Below are 13,808 nucleotides of genomic sequence, written 5' to 3' on the forward strand. Positions count from 1 at the left end.
CTGATAACCCAGCTTGGATGACTGTTTCTGTTGTAGTGGACCGAGACTAGATTTAGGAAGGAACTGAGGTCAAGGCGGTCAGGAGGTTATGCGGGACGTTCAGACTAGAAAACTGTGCATATGAAGACCATCACACTGTGAGATGTATAGGTTATGATGTGATGAAGATAGATTGTACAATGAAAAGTATACGAGAGATGCATAGTCTATGCTGTAAAACATCCAGGGGCGGAGCTACGTGATGGAGTGTGGGTGCACATGCACCCCCCCTTTTATCAAAAATACTACTAAAATTAGCTCTGATAAATAGTATATTACTGTAGCTCCGATGAACAGTAAAGAGCCCTGGACTCCTCTCTCTAATGCTGGCTTCGCCCCTGAAAACATCGCGTCACAAGATGTATGACGCGAAGGTGTATTCCACGTAGAGGCAGGTGAGGCCCACGTCCTTTGTTAGGCGCAAGAGGGCTGGTCTGTTGTGCACGTGTTGGACTCGGTCATGGCCAGAGGTGCTGCCATATAAAAGGATCCTGAGGGTCTCCCAGAATAACAGATCAACAGACAGTTCTGATAAGGAGAGAGATTAGAGAAAATCTAAGATTTGAGATTTCGAGAAAATCTAGGTTTTGAGATTTCATAAAAATCCTTCTAGGAATATTATATGGATGTATCTTGTAAACTCATCTATGTAATAAAAATCAAATTTTATAAATCGATGAGTTACTGATATCGTTTTTCTCCGCATTCTTCATTCTTGTCTTCTGGTTTTAGGTTTCAATGGATCTTTTGGTTTGACGTAATTTGTCTTATATTGATCCATCTAAAATCATCTTAGAACATCTAGGTAAGTTTTTGAAAAGTTTGATTGGTTGATTTTCGTAATTCTTATATAATCGTGAAATAAGGGTTTAATCAATTTTCATCACCATCAATCACAGTCTGCTTGTGAGGGTCATAACTCTTGTTCTCGAGATCCAATTTAACTGATTCTTGTTGTGTTAGTTTCTTAACATTGTCTGGTTTATACTATTAAAATTTAAGGGTAATCAGATATGCGAATCTTTTTATACATCATTTTTAGTGACATGATTGCAGTTTATATATCTAGAACGGAATACACAATTAATTTAGATTTTTTATTAGGATGCTTCCGTAATAATTCACTCCTCTCTAACTACGATATTAAAGCGTAATCCATCCTACATTTGGCCTAGTATAACATCATAAATATGTATGCTTAGTTCTATGGCTTTTGACCCCTATGGTGGATGCTGGTGCGATTTTCTCACGGTAGAGGGAGATGATTAATTGTGTAAGGATGTGCCGCAAACTAGGATTTTCAGAATATTTCGCTCCACTTTACAAACGTTTGTTTTGTCGATGCCAATGCCCGATTTACCTAGGGACCAAATTTATAATTTGCTGAATTTTCAATCATGTCTTTCTGACAATCGAATCTTCTTCTCCTCCTCTGGCCTTCTTCTTGCAGGTTCTTTCAGGAAGCATATCAGTTGACTCAATTTATGCTGTCGGTTAAGTCCCACTAAAGAAGAGAAGATTTGCTTCTTAATTAAACAACACTGCTAATATTATTCTAAGCTACATGAGCTGTAAAGCTAATTCTGTTCTATGAATGTTTCCCCTTGGTTCCTGGAGGCAGCTCTCGGGGGAGCGATGTGGGTTCGAGCCCCGGCGCTCCCCCCCAGGCGCTCGTGCAGCTCCTGCGCAGCTATGTGAGTGTGAACCTCCTTTTTGAAAGAAAAAAATGAATGTTTTGTATCTCCATTATCTAGCGTGGGGTATCATGCATTCATATTTGTTTTCTGAATTATTATTATTTTTTACAGAATAAAACTAAATTTTGTTCTGTGCACTTCATTTCAGATTAAGATGTAACCTGAATATATTCACAAATGCTGTTTCTTTCTTTTCTCAGGGCGTGAGTTCATCCCACCTCCAGCCCACGTCAGCCCAACTATGACGTCTTTTTTGTGTTTGTCTTGGCCTGGGTCATTCCTGTAGAGTAGATAAGGTAGCAATCTCTTGTATTCACGTGGTGCCACAACTGCACAAAAATGTTTGTTTTACTGTGTTCACATGACCTGGGCCTTCTTCTTTTATCCTGTTTTAGTTGAACAAGAATATGTAGGGTCCGTGCGTTACTTTGGCTTTACTTTCTTCCATATGTTTTGCCGCAATTAGGTTTCGTTACTTTTGTAAATTGTTGAAATGAGTATTTTTAAAATTTTAAGTGCATATGAAAGATGTTTCAAGAATCATATATAAAAGGTCGAACATGTTTGCAAAATATCAAATTAGGTTTTGTTGAATCAAGTCTTTTTAAAATGTTGCGGGCATTTGAAAGGTGTTTCAAGAATGACAAATAAAATGTTGAAATTCAAAATGTTTAATAATTAGGTTTTGCAAATTGTTGAATGAAATCTTTTAAATTGGTGAGCGTAGATGAAAGGTGTTTCAACAAATCACATATAAAATGTTGAACATGTTTTGCAAAATGATGAATTATTGGATAGGGTCTTTTAAATTGTAGAGTGCATACAAAAAGTGCTTCAGAATATCACATGTAAAATTCGAATGTATTTTCGCAAAAATGTTGAATTAGGTTTCCGCAAAATGTGAGTCAATGCTTTTTTGTGAAAATAAATTGTTGGGTGTATATTATTGTATGTAACAATTTGTTAACTCAGTAATTTAAAATGTTGAACCTGTTCTTTTTGCAAATTGTTTAATAAGCTTTCATAGATTGTTGAATCAAATCTTTTTAAATTTTGGAGTTAGGTTTCGCTTTGTGTGTAACAATTTATAGGGCCATCCCGAACCGAAATACAAAAACAAATTTGTTGAGACATGACACTGCTTGTATCTAGTAGCCTAGTCTTTGTCGTTTTGTATTAGAGGCAGGTGCTGCTCTGCATGAGAATAGTAGTAAGATGAACAAGTAAAAAGGTTGCTGCAGTCTGGGCCTATAGCTTCTCGGGGAAAATGTAAGACTGCTTCACGTGCAGCCTTTGTGTAAGGAAAAAAAATCATATAAGATCACCTCTAACAGACTAGCTAAATTATATCTGTTATATTTTTATATAGAGGACTATCTCTATATCTTTTTGCACTTCAAAAGACTATTCATATTTCATCTTTTATATTCTACTCTCCTATATTTTAACAATATCTTGTAACTAACATTACATTTGTAACGGCTATATTTCTAACGGCTATATTTGTAACGGTTATATTTCTAATGGCTATATTTGTAACGACTATATTTCTAACGGCTATATTTTCATCGGCTATATTTCGAGGGTCTATATATGTAAGTCCACCCTCTATTCCTGGTTGTATCTCTTTATACATATATTTGTGTCTCCTCTACCACATCGCAATGAGTCGTTGCAATCACGTCCTGCAAATCGAGGACAAATTTATTGTTTGGTAAAATAAGAATCACGAGTTTGTTCATTCTCTATTGCTGCATTCAAACTGGTATTTAGCCATGTTGACACCAGTAGATTGTCCTAATTCTCGGAAAAAAAAATTGATCTCTTATTGTTTGGTCTCACGGAGGCAGTAGCTTCAATTCGCGGTGGTTGCTCCTAATTGGGCTAAAATTTTGAGTGTCCTCCCAAGTTGTGCCATCATTCCTGGATTCAACAAGTTTATATAACTATCCATTGAAACACCTTGCATTCAAATATCAACAAATGTCAAATATTTGTTGAACGGGTTCATGCATAATCAATGTATTTGTGAAACAGGTACTCAGCCGCTCTAGAAATTAATAGCTGGTATTTGTGAAAATATCACTATAATGTTCGATGGAAGTGAACTGTGCTTGCTGCCTCAGAATTTTGCAGATACTGTCACACTTTCACTCAAACAATGTAGGCAAATAATTCTGCAACTCATCATAGCCTAAAAGAATAGGCAGCGGTAAGCGAAAATGAGGTGGCATATTTCAGCACAGCACAGCAAATGTTTCATTTGTAAAGGAAAAATCAAGAAACAATCCAGGATTTGCATACAAAAATATCTAGAAATGCAAAATAATTGATAGTGAGAGAGCATTCAGTCTTTCCAATATGATAAAAAAAAAGAAAGGTAGCCTAAGAATTTTGCGGATACTATCACACTCTTTCACTCAAACAATGTAGGCAAATAATTCTGCAACTCATCTGAAGGATCCACAAAACTACCTATCCAACTGGGATGAATCTCTATCCACAAAACTACCTATTCTTCACCAATTACGCACTCTGGAGATCGATGCAAACTCCATTTCAGGCATTGTTCCTGCTGCACTGGCTAACTGCACAAATCTCTATCAATAAACAGTTTAGCAAGCCAATTGCATGATCTGTCAGCATTGCTCAAACTAGAATGGGGATTCAGATGACACCACGAAATGGAATTGTCTACTTCTTAGACTAACATATTGGAGCATATCCCACCAATTGGGCAATAACTTTTCCGGGGGGGGGGGGGGGGGCAGAAATCAAGAACTAGCAAGAACAATGGAGGTTGCAGAAACTCTAGGGGTGCATAAGATTGAATGGAAACCCTAAGAGGGAAAAAAAAGATCACGTCAAATAACAGAAGTAACATGGCTTTCAAAAAACAAAAAGAACACAAGTAACTCTAGCTGAAACAATCAGCACAAGCCCAAAATAGCTTTTGGCACATAGAAAACACCATCTAATTTAATGGAAAAGGAACAGATCACACAGTACATAACATACATACAGATGGTGGTAGAAGGGAAGAAAACAGGGAAGAGAAGAGGCAGCAGAACTTATAGGTTTCTGGCACTTGGATCGAATCAAGAAATGCAGAGCAGAAGCCCTCTGCACCTCTCCTCTCCTGGTGATGGAAAAAGATCTCAAGAAGTGGCTGTTGGGGTGAGGAGGCAGCTAGCTAAACAGGAGGAACAGGACAGAACTTGGAGGAGGCCTGCTTTGTGCTCTGACTGTGATGCAGGTAGCTTAGCTATACAGTGGCAGCAATATCATGCATTTCACAGGAGATAAAGTGAGTGGTGGGGAAGGGAGGGTGAAAATGTTGGAATAATTCAACTCCCATCCACATGGACCGGAGAAATTGAGAATGGACAAGTTCCAAGCTTAAGTTCTACAACCGAGCCCAAACAAATTGAGCAAACCAGGAAAGGAATCTAAATCACCAAAGGTCGCACCGTTCTACAGCATTGCTCTGCAATTTCAGAGATGGGCAAGCGAGGGAGGGAGGCCTCAGGTTTTTACCTTGGTGAGGAGCTGCTGCGGATGGAGCTCGGGGTCGGCGAGCGACCGCGGGAGCGTGATACAACTCCTGGGCAGCGGTGGGCCCTGGCTCTACCACTTCGCGGCGTACCGCACCGACGCCGACCTCTCGAACACCCCCACGCCACCGACGCCCCGCTGCCCCAGCACGAGCCTTGCCACGGTGGCCAGCGCCTCCTCATCGATGGCCATGGCCTTGGCGGCATCCCTCCCGCCTCTGCCGCTGCTCCGACCGTGGGAGGAGGTGCAGGAGCACCGCTGGGCTACGGCCGCGGACCACATCGTCACAGCCCAACATGCCATCGAGCCTCGAGAAGGAGAGGCACCGGGACAGGGGACGACGGGAGATGGAGGAGGAGCAGCAGAAACGGCGGGAAGTAATGGGCATCGGATGGTGGCGGGAGCGCACGGGCGAGCGATGGTTGGAGGATGGTGTGGGGGAGAGACATGCTAGAACTGGTGTGCGGAAGGGAGGGGATAGCGTGCCAGGCAAAATAGTGTGGACGATGAAACATCTGCTAGAGATGGATTTTTGCTGGTTTTTGTTAGTTTAATCCGTTGCTCAAGCTCGTAGTTTGCTAGTTTTTCGATTTTTCAGTTAGTCGTGGTTGTGTCATAGTTAGTTTCAGCCGGGTCATGCGCAGCAAATGGCTAGCCGAGTCTCCCACATTCATGCGCACAAACTGCAGGTAGTGCCACATGTTTAGGAGTCAAGTAGGCACATTTAGGAGCTCTTGTATTATAAATAAACGGTGAAGAAAACTAAAAAATCACGGTGGTTTTGAGTGGCACAAAACTCTCTCTCACATCTGAGTGCTCCCGTGTTCTTTCAATGTGCTCGTGCATGCTCAAATGTGCTCATGCGTGCTTGTGTGCTATTGTAAGTCCTCGTGGAGTGATCGTGTGTGGTCATGAGTGCTTGTGGAGTGGTCATGTGTGTTCTCCGAGTAGTGCTCGTGTGTGCTCAGCAAGGATTGGAGGCCAACAAGTGGCATCAGAGCCTGGTGTAAACCGCTCCTGCACCATGTTGGAATCATGGGCTCTGGAAGGCTCAAGGCTTTCCCGGACTCCACCGCAATGGGGATGTCGCGGGTCTCCCTCTCCCCCTCCGCGCCGAGGACAGAACCGTAACGACAATGGCTATGCGCTTGTGGTGTAGCGGACGATACGAGAGGTTAGAGGCTTGGCGTCGTATCCAACACTCACTCGAACGACTACGGTGACTTGTCGCTGATGATGAAGGTGATGCTCCAAGCTCGTGGGCTCTAGGATACCATCGACATCGGCGCCGCTGAGGAGCAAGAAGATCGGATGGCGCTCGAGGCCATTCTCTGTGCGGTCCCACCGGAGATGATCTCCACATTGGCGACAAAGCGCACTGCCAAGAAGGCTTGGGACAGCCTCAAGGCCATGCGCGTTAGCACCGGCCACGTGCAGAAAGTGAAACCCCAGCAGCTTCGCAAGGAGTATGAGGCTATCGAGTTTCTTGATGGCAAGGTGGTGGAGGATTTTTCTCTACGCCTGAGTAGTCTGGTGAACAAGATGGCGACCATCGGTGAGGACATCGATGACACGGCTGTTGTCAAGAAGTACCTGCGTGTGGTGCCTCCCAGGTTTGCGCAAATTGCCTTGTCCATTGAGACCCTGCTTGATCTGTCCACACTATCCATCGAGGAGGTGACCGGTCGTTTGAAGGCCGTCAAGGACCGTTGCACACCAGCCGCTCCTACAAATGCGAGCGGGCAACTCCTGTTCACCGAGGCAGAGTGGATGGCGTGGCTAAAGAATCAACAGTCGGGGGAGAGCTCCTCCTACTCAAACAAGGGTGGTGGCCACGGACACCGTGGCGGCAAGCCGAGCCAGAAGAAGGGCAACTCTAACGGCCGCGACGGCAAGCAAGAGTCTGGGCGCGACGTTAGCAATGACAAGTACTGCAACTGTGGCAAACTTGGTCATTGGGCTAAGGATTGCCGGTAGCCGAAGCGCAATGAGCAAGCTCACCTCGCACAAGGTGACGATGGCGAGCCAGCCCTGCTGATGGCACAGGTGTGCGCCATCACCGACGCGATGAAGCTAGCATGCCCCGGGTGCATCAAGCTCGACGAGACACACACGCGGGTGAACCTTGGCTGTGAAAGTGAGGGCCGGAGCGACGTGTGGTATATAGACACTGGCGTTAGAAATCACATGACTGGCAACGGAGACGTGTTCACAGAGCTCAACACCAGCATCATCAGCTCGATCAAGTTTGGGGATGGCTCTATCATCAACATCAGCAACCGCGATAGCTGTCTCGCTAGTAAGCAACGACATGTTGTGTTCCCGCTGGAGGCGAACTACCGCACCGAGGGTCTTCTGGACCTCGTGCACGGTGATCTGTGCGGGCCCATCACTCTGGTGACACACGACAGGCGGTGCTACTTCCTATTGCTAGTGGATGACCATAGCCACTACATGTGGCTGCGTCTGCTGACCAGCAAGGACGAGGTGGCCATGGCGATCAAGGAGTTCTAGGCACAAGTCGAGACAGAGACCGGGCGGTGACTTCATGTGCTGAGGAAAGATTGGGGTGGTGAGTTCACCTCGGTTGAGTTCGAGCGGTACTGCGCCGAGCAGGGAGTCGAGTGCCACCTCACAGCACCGTACTCGCCACAAAAAATGGTGTTGTGGAGCGGTGCAACCAGACCATCGTTGGGATGGCACACTGTCTGCTCAAAGCGAAGAAGATGACAGTGATGTTTTGGGGACAGGCGGTGATCACTGCGGTCTTCCTCCTCAACCGGTCGTTGACCAAGAGTCTTAGCGACGTGACACCGTTAGAAGCATGGCATGGGAGGAAGCCCGATGTCTCATTCCTGCGCACATTTAGCTACGTGATGCATGTCAAGGTAACCAAGCTGAACCTACAGAAGCTTGATGATCGCAGCATTCCAATGGTATTTCTCGGATACGAGCTGGGGACCAAGGCTTACAGGCTGTTCAACCCGCGCACATGCCGCGTTCACGTCTCCCGTGATGTGGTCTTCGACGAGAAGGGGTGATGGGACTGGGAGATGACAGACAAGCCGATGACCACAGGTCTCAATAGCAACTTCACCGTTGAGTATACAGAGTACCGGAGATCAGAGGCGGTGCCGTATGCTCTGATAATAAGTCTGCATGCTGCGACACCAGGGCAACCAGCATCGACTCGCTTCAAAACCCCACCAGCTGATGCATCCCAGTACCTCGACGCCGAGCACGAAGATGGACCGCTCTGTTTCTTCACCGTAGAGGGCATCTTGGGCGACGCCACGCCACATGGGCAAGTGGCCTGAGAACTCGACGAGCGCGAGCTGCACTTGGTGAGTGCAGAGGTGCCGACAACCTTCGCAGAGGCTGAGTGTGAGCCGTGCTGGCGCCACGCGATGTTGGAGGAGATGTGGTCGATCGAGGACAATGATACATGGGAGCTCATCGACCCACCGATTGGATGCCGACCGATCAGGTTGAAGTGGGTGTTCAAGGTCAAGTGCGACGAGAATGGTGAGCTGGTGAAGCACAAGGCGTGACTAGTGGCGAAAGGCTACATGCAACACGAGGGCATCGACTTTGAAGAATTGGTGCACACGGTGCTGGCACTGGCGGCACACGAGGATTGGTCCATCCATTACATGGACGTGAAGTTGGCGTTCCTGAATGCGGAGCTCGCCGAAGAAGTCAATGTGCAGTAGCCACTAGGTTTCATCATCGAGCATCAAGAGAACAAGGTGTTGTGGCTGCGCAAGGCTCCTGTCGAGATCGGTTCAAGAAACAAACCAATCTCATCTATGTGCTGAGCCCAGGAATCAATCTCAACACATAGTGACTTTATTGATGATAATCATTACAATATCCATACCTTAATTGACAAATCGTCTTACAAAAGACCTCCAAAGGTCGAAGAATCAAATAAAACTCTGCAGCGGATCCTAAGCGTAGTCTTCATTTTCACCAATAACTCCACAGGGAAAATCGATGTAGAACACCTCCCTAGAATGCACCCTCCACGAGGTCTTCGAATTCTTTCCCAACTGAGTGTTTAGTTATAGAAAGTGTGAGCACATGTCGTACTCAACATGTTGTGAAGAAAATAGTATGCATATGAAGGCTTTAGAAAGAATATGGTGAAATGGCTCTATTGCATCAAATAGCATTTAAGTAAAACAATTTGAAAAGCGGTAATAATTAAGTGAATGATAAACCACCTCAACATTCCATCCATCCTGACTTAACCAACTGACCACCTCAACCAAGGTTCTAACCACCAAGGCTGAACAACCAACACCTCAACCATAGCTCCCACCGCCAAGGTTGAACCACTGACAAACCAACCTCAACCACGATTCCCACCATCGTGATTGACCCACACCTCAACTATGGTTCTAACCACCACAGTTGATCCTACTAACCAAAACATCAAATTATAATCATGGTAGGTTTTCCATGCCGCTCGTGACCGTGAGCATGGCTGAATATTCAGTTTTAACTCTGCAGAGGTTGTACTTTACCCACAAGTCGTGATTTCATCTCCCGCAAGCGGGTGACTAAGTCTCCATTTTGCCCGTAATGATCAGGCACACTGCACACTACCGAGGTGTGTGGCCAGGAGATCACTACAAAGCCTTTACAATGCCCCTCTCAACACATATCTACCCGCTAAGGTTTCACTGCCGTGTGATTCCACCTCAATAACGGAAGCCCCCTCTTGCGTCTTTCGGATCCCAAAACATCATCCATTCACCGCTCTTTTGCCTGGTCTACACTATACTGAGAGTAAGCAAATTACTTAGCTAGGCCCATCCCATAACAGGCTTGTGGTTGTACTGTAAACACAGAAAGATCACCCCACGAACCGGTCCTTAGATTTGAGCAAGACTACCACTTTCCCAACCATACATCTCATCATACCACCTACTCAAATCCCTATACCATATTGCTACAAAAATTATTCCATCATATTTTATCATTGTTGCATAGTACCATTATCAAGGTCGTGGAATAATTATCATGATTACCATCCCAAAGCAAGGCTAAGCATAACCTACCCTTTCATAACCCAAAATCATACTATGGCGACAAGGATGATAAGGGAAAACTAGGGTAAAACCTAACTCTTGGGATTCCTAACATATTATTAGCATGCATGTTTGTAAAACAAAACATTTAAAAATTGGGATAAATATGTTCAAGAAAACAACTTGACTTCACTCGACTCAGTTAGGTCTTCAGCGAAGTCTTGGTCTTGAAGTCCTTCTAGCTCCTCCGGAACGTTGGTGTCTACTCGTGAAAATAAGTAAAAAGGGAACACATAAATATCAAGATCCAAAAAGAACAAAATATCACACAACAAATATCATCACATACAAGATCACACTTATCCGGATAATCCGGCGAAAGAACGGGTCAAAACAGAGCTACGGTTGACAAGTTATAATTTTATAATGATCAAAACAGAACTAAAAAGATTAACTACAGATGAAATTATGTTGCTAAGAATTTTCTATAATTTTTCCAACGTCATCTATAATTTTCTAGGATGTTCTAGGATTTACTGGTATTTATTATCATTTAATTTAATTATTAAAGTATATAACAACATTAAACAGAATTAACAAACATTTATTCAAATTACAAAACTATATAACATTACAGAAATACTATAAACATCATGAAAACTATTTTACAAATGTTTATCCTAATTTTGGAATTATTTTTAAAACTGAAAATCTATTTATTGCGCAATATACATCAATTATGACGTCAGCACATCAATAAAACCAATAAAAAGAAAATAAATGCTGACTGGGCTTGCTGACTCAGCCGCTAATGCTGGTGTGGCTTGACACATCAGACGAAAGCGCTGACGTGGTAGGCTGAGGTGGCATAGCAGTGCTGACTGGGGTTATCGTGGACACCTGTCGGCTCTGGATTGGCTGGCGAAGAGTTATGCAATAGATCTAATCGTGGCTGTTCAATCTAGATCGAACGGATGGGAAGGTGAGGTGGCCGGAGAGAGGGCGCACGGCCGGAGTTTCACCGGACTTGAGCTTTGGCTAGCCGGCGGCGACGGTGAGCAGCGGAACGACATCAGGAGTAGATGACGATCTCACCTCGGGCAACAGAGAGGTCGGAGAGGTGGAGAGATGGCCTGGTAATGGCGTACAACAGCGACGTCCTTCGGGTCTCTTTGGTGACGGCGCTCCGGCAGCCGGGAAGCAAGGGCGAAGCTACGTCTGGACTCCAGGGGCGAGGGCGATGCTCTGGAGTGGTTCGGTGATGGCATTGCGGCACAGAGATGACGAGTCGGTGAGCTCTGCCGAGGAGCGGCAATGGCGGCTCGTCGTCAGAGCTAGAGCGCTACAGCATCGCTCTTTCATTGGTGAGTTAGGAAAAAGGTTTGGGATCTATTGGGGATGGCGTAAGGGCGGATATATTTAGGCGAGGAGGGCTAGAGAGTCCGGGAGGAGGGCGACTAGGGTTATGGCGGCAGCAGCTAAATCCCGAACTCGATCTCCTCGTTTAATCATGATTTGGTTGGAGATAAGGCTGGCAATGGGTCACGGGGCTCTTAGGGATTCGATTCGGGGAGCTTCTAGATGGTCTATCGTTCGGGTGAGGCGCTGATTTCTGCGGTGGCGCTCGGGCTCGAGTCAGACTCCGACGGCACGGCAGACTCCGGGTTGGAGACAAATCTGACAGGCGGGACCTGCATGGCAGCGGCGCGGAATGGAGCTAGATTGGCGTGGGTGTGTTCAGCAGCAGGACGCGGAAGGTGGGGCGGTGAAGGCGGCTGGCTTGCACTGGGCCGACAGGGCTGGGCGCACGCGGGCGACCCAAAGGGAGGCGGGAGCAGTGGGCTGCTCCAGCCCAGGGAGGGATAGAGCGGAGAGACCCGGCTAGCTCGGCTTGGTCCAGGCCGAGGGAAGGAGAGGGAAGAGAGAGGGGAAGGCTAGGCGGGCCAGAAGAGAGATGGGCTTCGGCCTAATAACTCAAAAGGTTTTTCTATTTCTATTCTATTCCTCCCATATATATACACATGTATATTTATACATACAACATATATGTATATATATATATATATTAGCTCACATAATCATACAATCAATAAAGCAATCAAATATATATATGCACATACATATCTACAAATATTCTTTTATAAGAAAATAGCCCTCAATGTGTATATGTATTTATACATATAACACACACATACTAACATATATGATTATATGTATAAAGGCACACATACACACTTAGGAATTTTATTTACTTTTTGGAAAACTCTTTTATTTTCTTTGAAAAGTTTTTAATTCTCTTGGTTTTTAGGAATTTGGGCTCTTACAAAACCTACCCCCCTTAACGGAATCTCGTCCCCGAGATTCGGGTTGATCTCCAAACAGGTGAGGATACTCTGCCTTTAGCTCTTCTTCTTATTCCCTGGTTGATTTATCTTCAGTATGGTGACTCCATTGTGCTTTACACATACATATGACCTTCCTCCGAGTCACTTGCTCTGCTGTTTCCAGAATCTTGACCGGGTATTCTGAATAAGTCAAATCCTCTTGCGGTTCCACTTCTTCTAGGTGTAACTGCACCTCTGGTACTCGCAAACACTTCTTCAGCTGTGATATATGAAACACATTGTGCACATCTTCCAGCTTAGGTTGCAATTCCAACTGGCAAGCCACTTCTCCGCGTTTAGCACTCACTTAAACGGTCCATTGTACCTGGGTGCCAACTTGCCTCTAATCTTAAAATGACGAAGTCTTCTTAAAGGTGAGACCTTGAGATACACATAACCTCCTACCTTGAAGGTTAACTCTCGGCGATGGTTATCCGCATAACTCTTCTGTCTAGATTGGGCTATCTTTAACTTTTCTCGTATTGCCCTGACTTGTTCCTTCGCTTCCTTGAGTATATTCGGTCCAAAAACTTGACCTTCTCCAGTCTCACTCCAATGCAGAGATGTTCTACACTTCCTTTCATATAATGCCTCGGATGGGGTCATCTATAAACTAGATTGATAACTGTTGTTATACCAAACTCTGCATATGACACGTTCTTGTCCCAACTATTGTGATCGCAGCATATCCTCAAGTAACTGGTTTATTCTTTCTGTCTATCCATCTGTTTGTGGGTGATATGCTAAGCTAAAATTCAACTTCATGTCTAGCGACTCATTGGGTTGCTGCCAAAATCTTGGGGGTAAATTGGGTTCCTCGATCTGACACTATTCTCTTTGGAACTCCCTTCATGAGACGATCCTCAATGACCCATATTGAATCATAGCCTGATTTGATACGAGGTAATCTGACTATAAAATCCATACCAATTTCTTCCAAATTTCCATTTAAATCTCTTCAGAGGCTATAACAATCATGCTAGTTTCCGATGTTCTGCTTTCACATGCTGACATGAACCACATACTGCCATATACTCGACTTATTTCTCGCTTCATACCGGACCACCAATAACGGTCCCTCAGATCTTGGTATATCT

The 13,808-nt window shown here is 44.9% G+C and overlaps 1 long non-coding RNA gene and 2 other non-coding genes across 3 annotated transcripts; all 3 read right to left on the minus strand.

Annotated features, from left to right (window-relative positions):
• Positions 1–3,851: 3,851 nt before the first annotated feature.
• LOC133925736 (small nucleolar RNA SNORD34) lies at positions 3,852–3,935 on the minus strand. The gene has a single exon (XR_009911003.1). It is a non-coding gene; the product is annotated as a small nucleolar RNA SNORD34 (small nucleolar RNA).
• A 114-nt stretch (positions 3,936–4,049) lies between these two features.
• LOC133923918 (uncharacterized) lies at positions 4,050–5,812 on the minus strand. Its single transcript, XR_009910688.1, has 2 exons — positions 5,274–5,812; positions 4,050–4,576 (listed from the first exon to the last, which is right to left on the minus strand). It is a non-coding gene; the product is annotated as an uncharacterized LOC133923918 (long non-coding RNA).
• On the minus strand, positions 4,116–4,201 carry LOC133925737 (small nucleolar RNA SNORD34). The gene has a single exon (XR_009911004.1). It is a non-coding gene; the product is annotated as a small nucleolar RNA SNORD34 (small nucleolar RNA).
• Positions 5,813–13,808: the final 7,996 nt, after the last annotated feature.

Source organism: Phragmites australis, chromosome 7 (assembly GCF_958298935.1).
Source record: "Phragmites australis chromosome 7, lpPhrAust1.1, whole genome shotgun sequence".
Lineage (NCBI taxonomy): Eukaryota > Viridiplantae > Streptophyta > Magnoliopsida > Poales > Poaceae > Phragmites > Phragmites australis.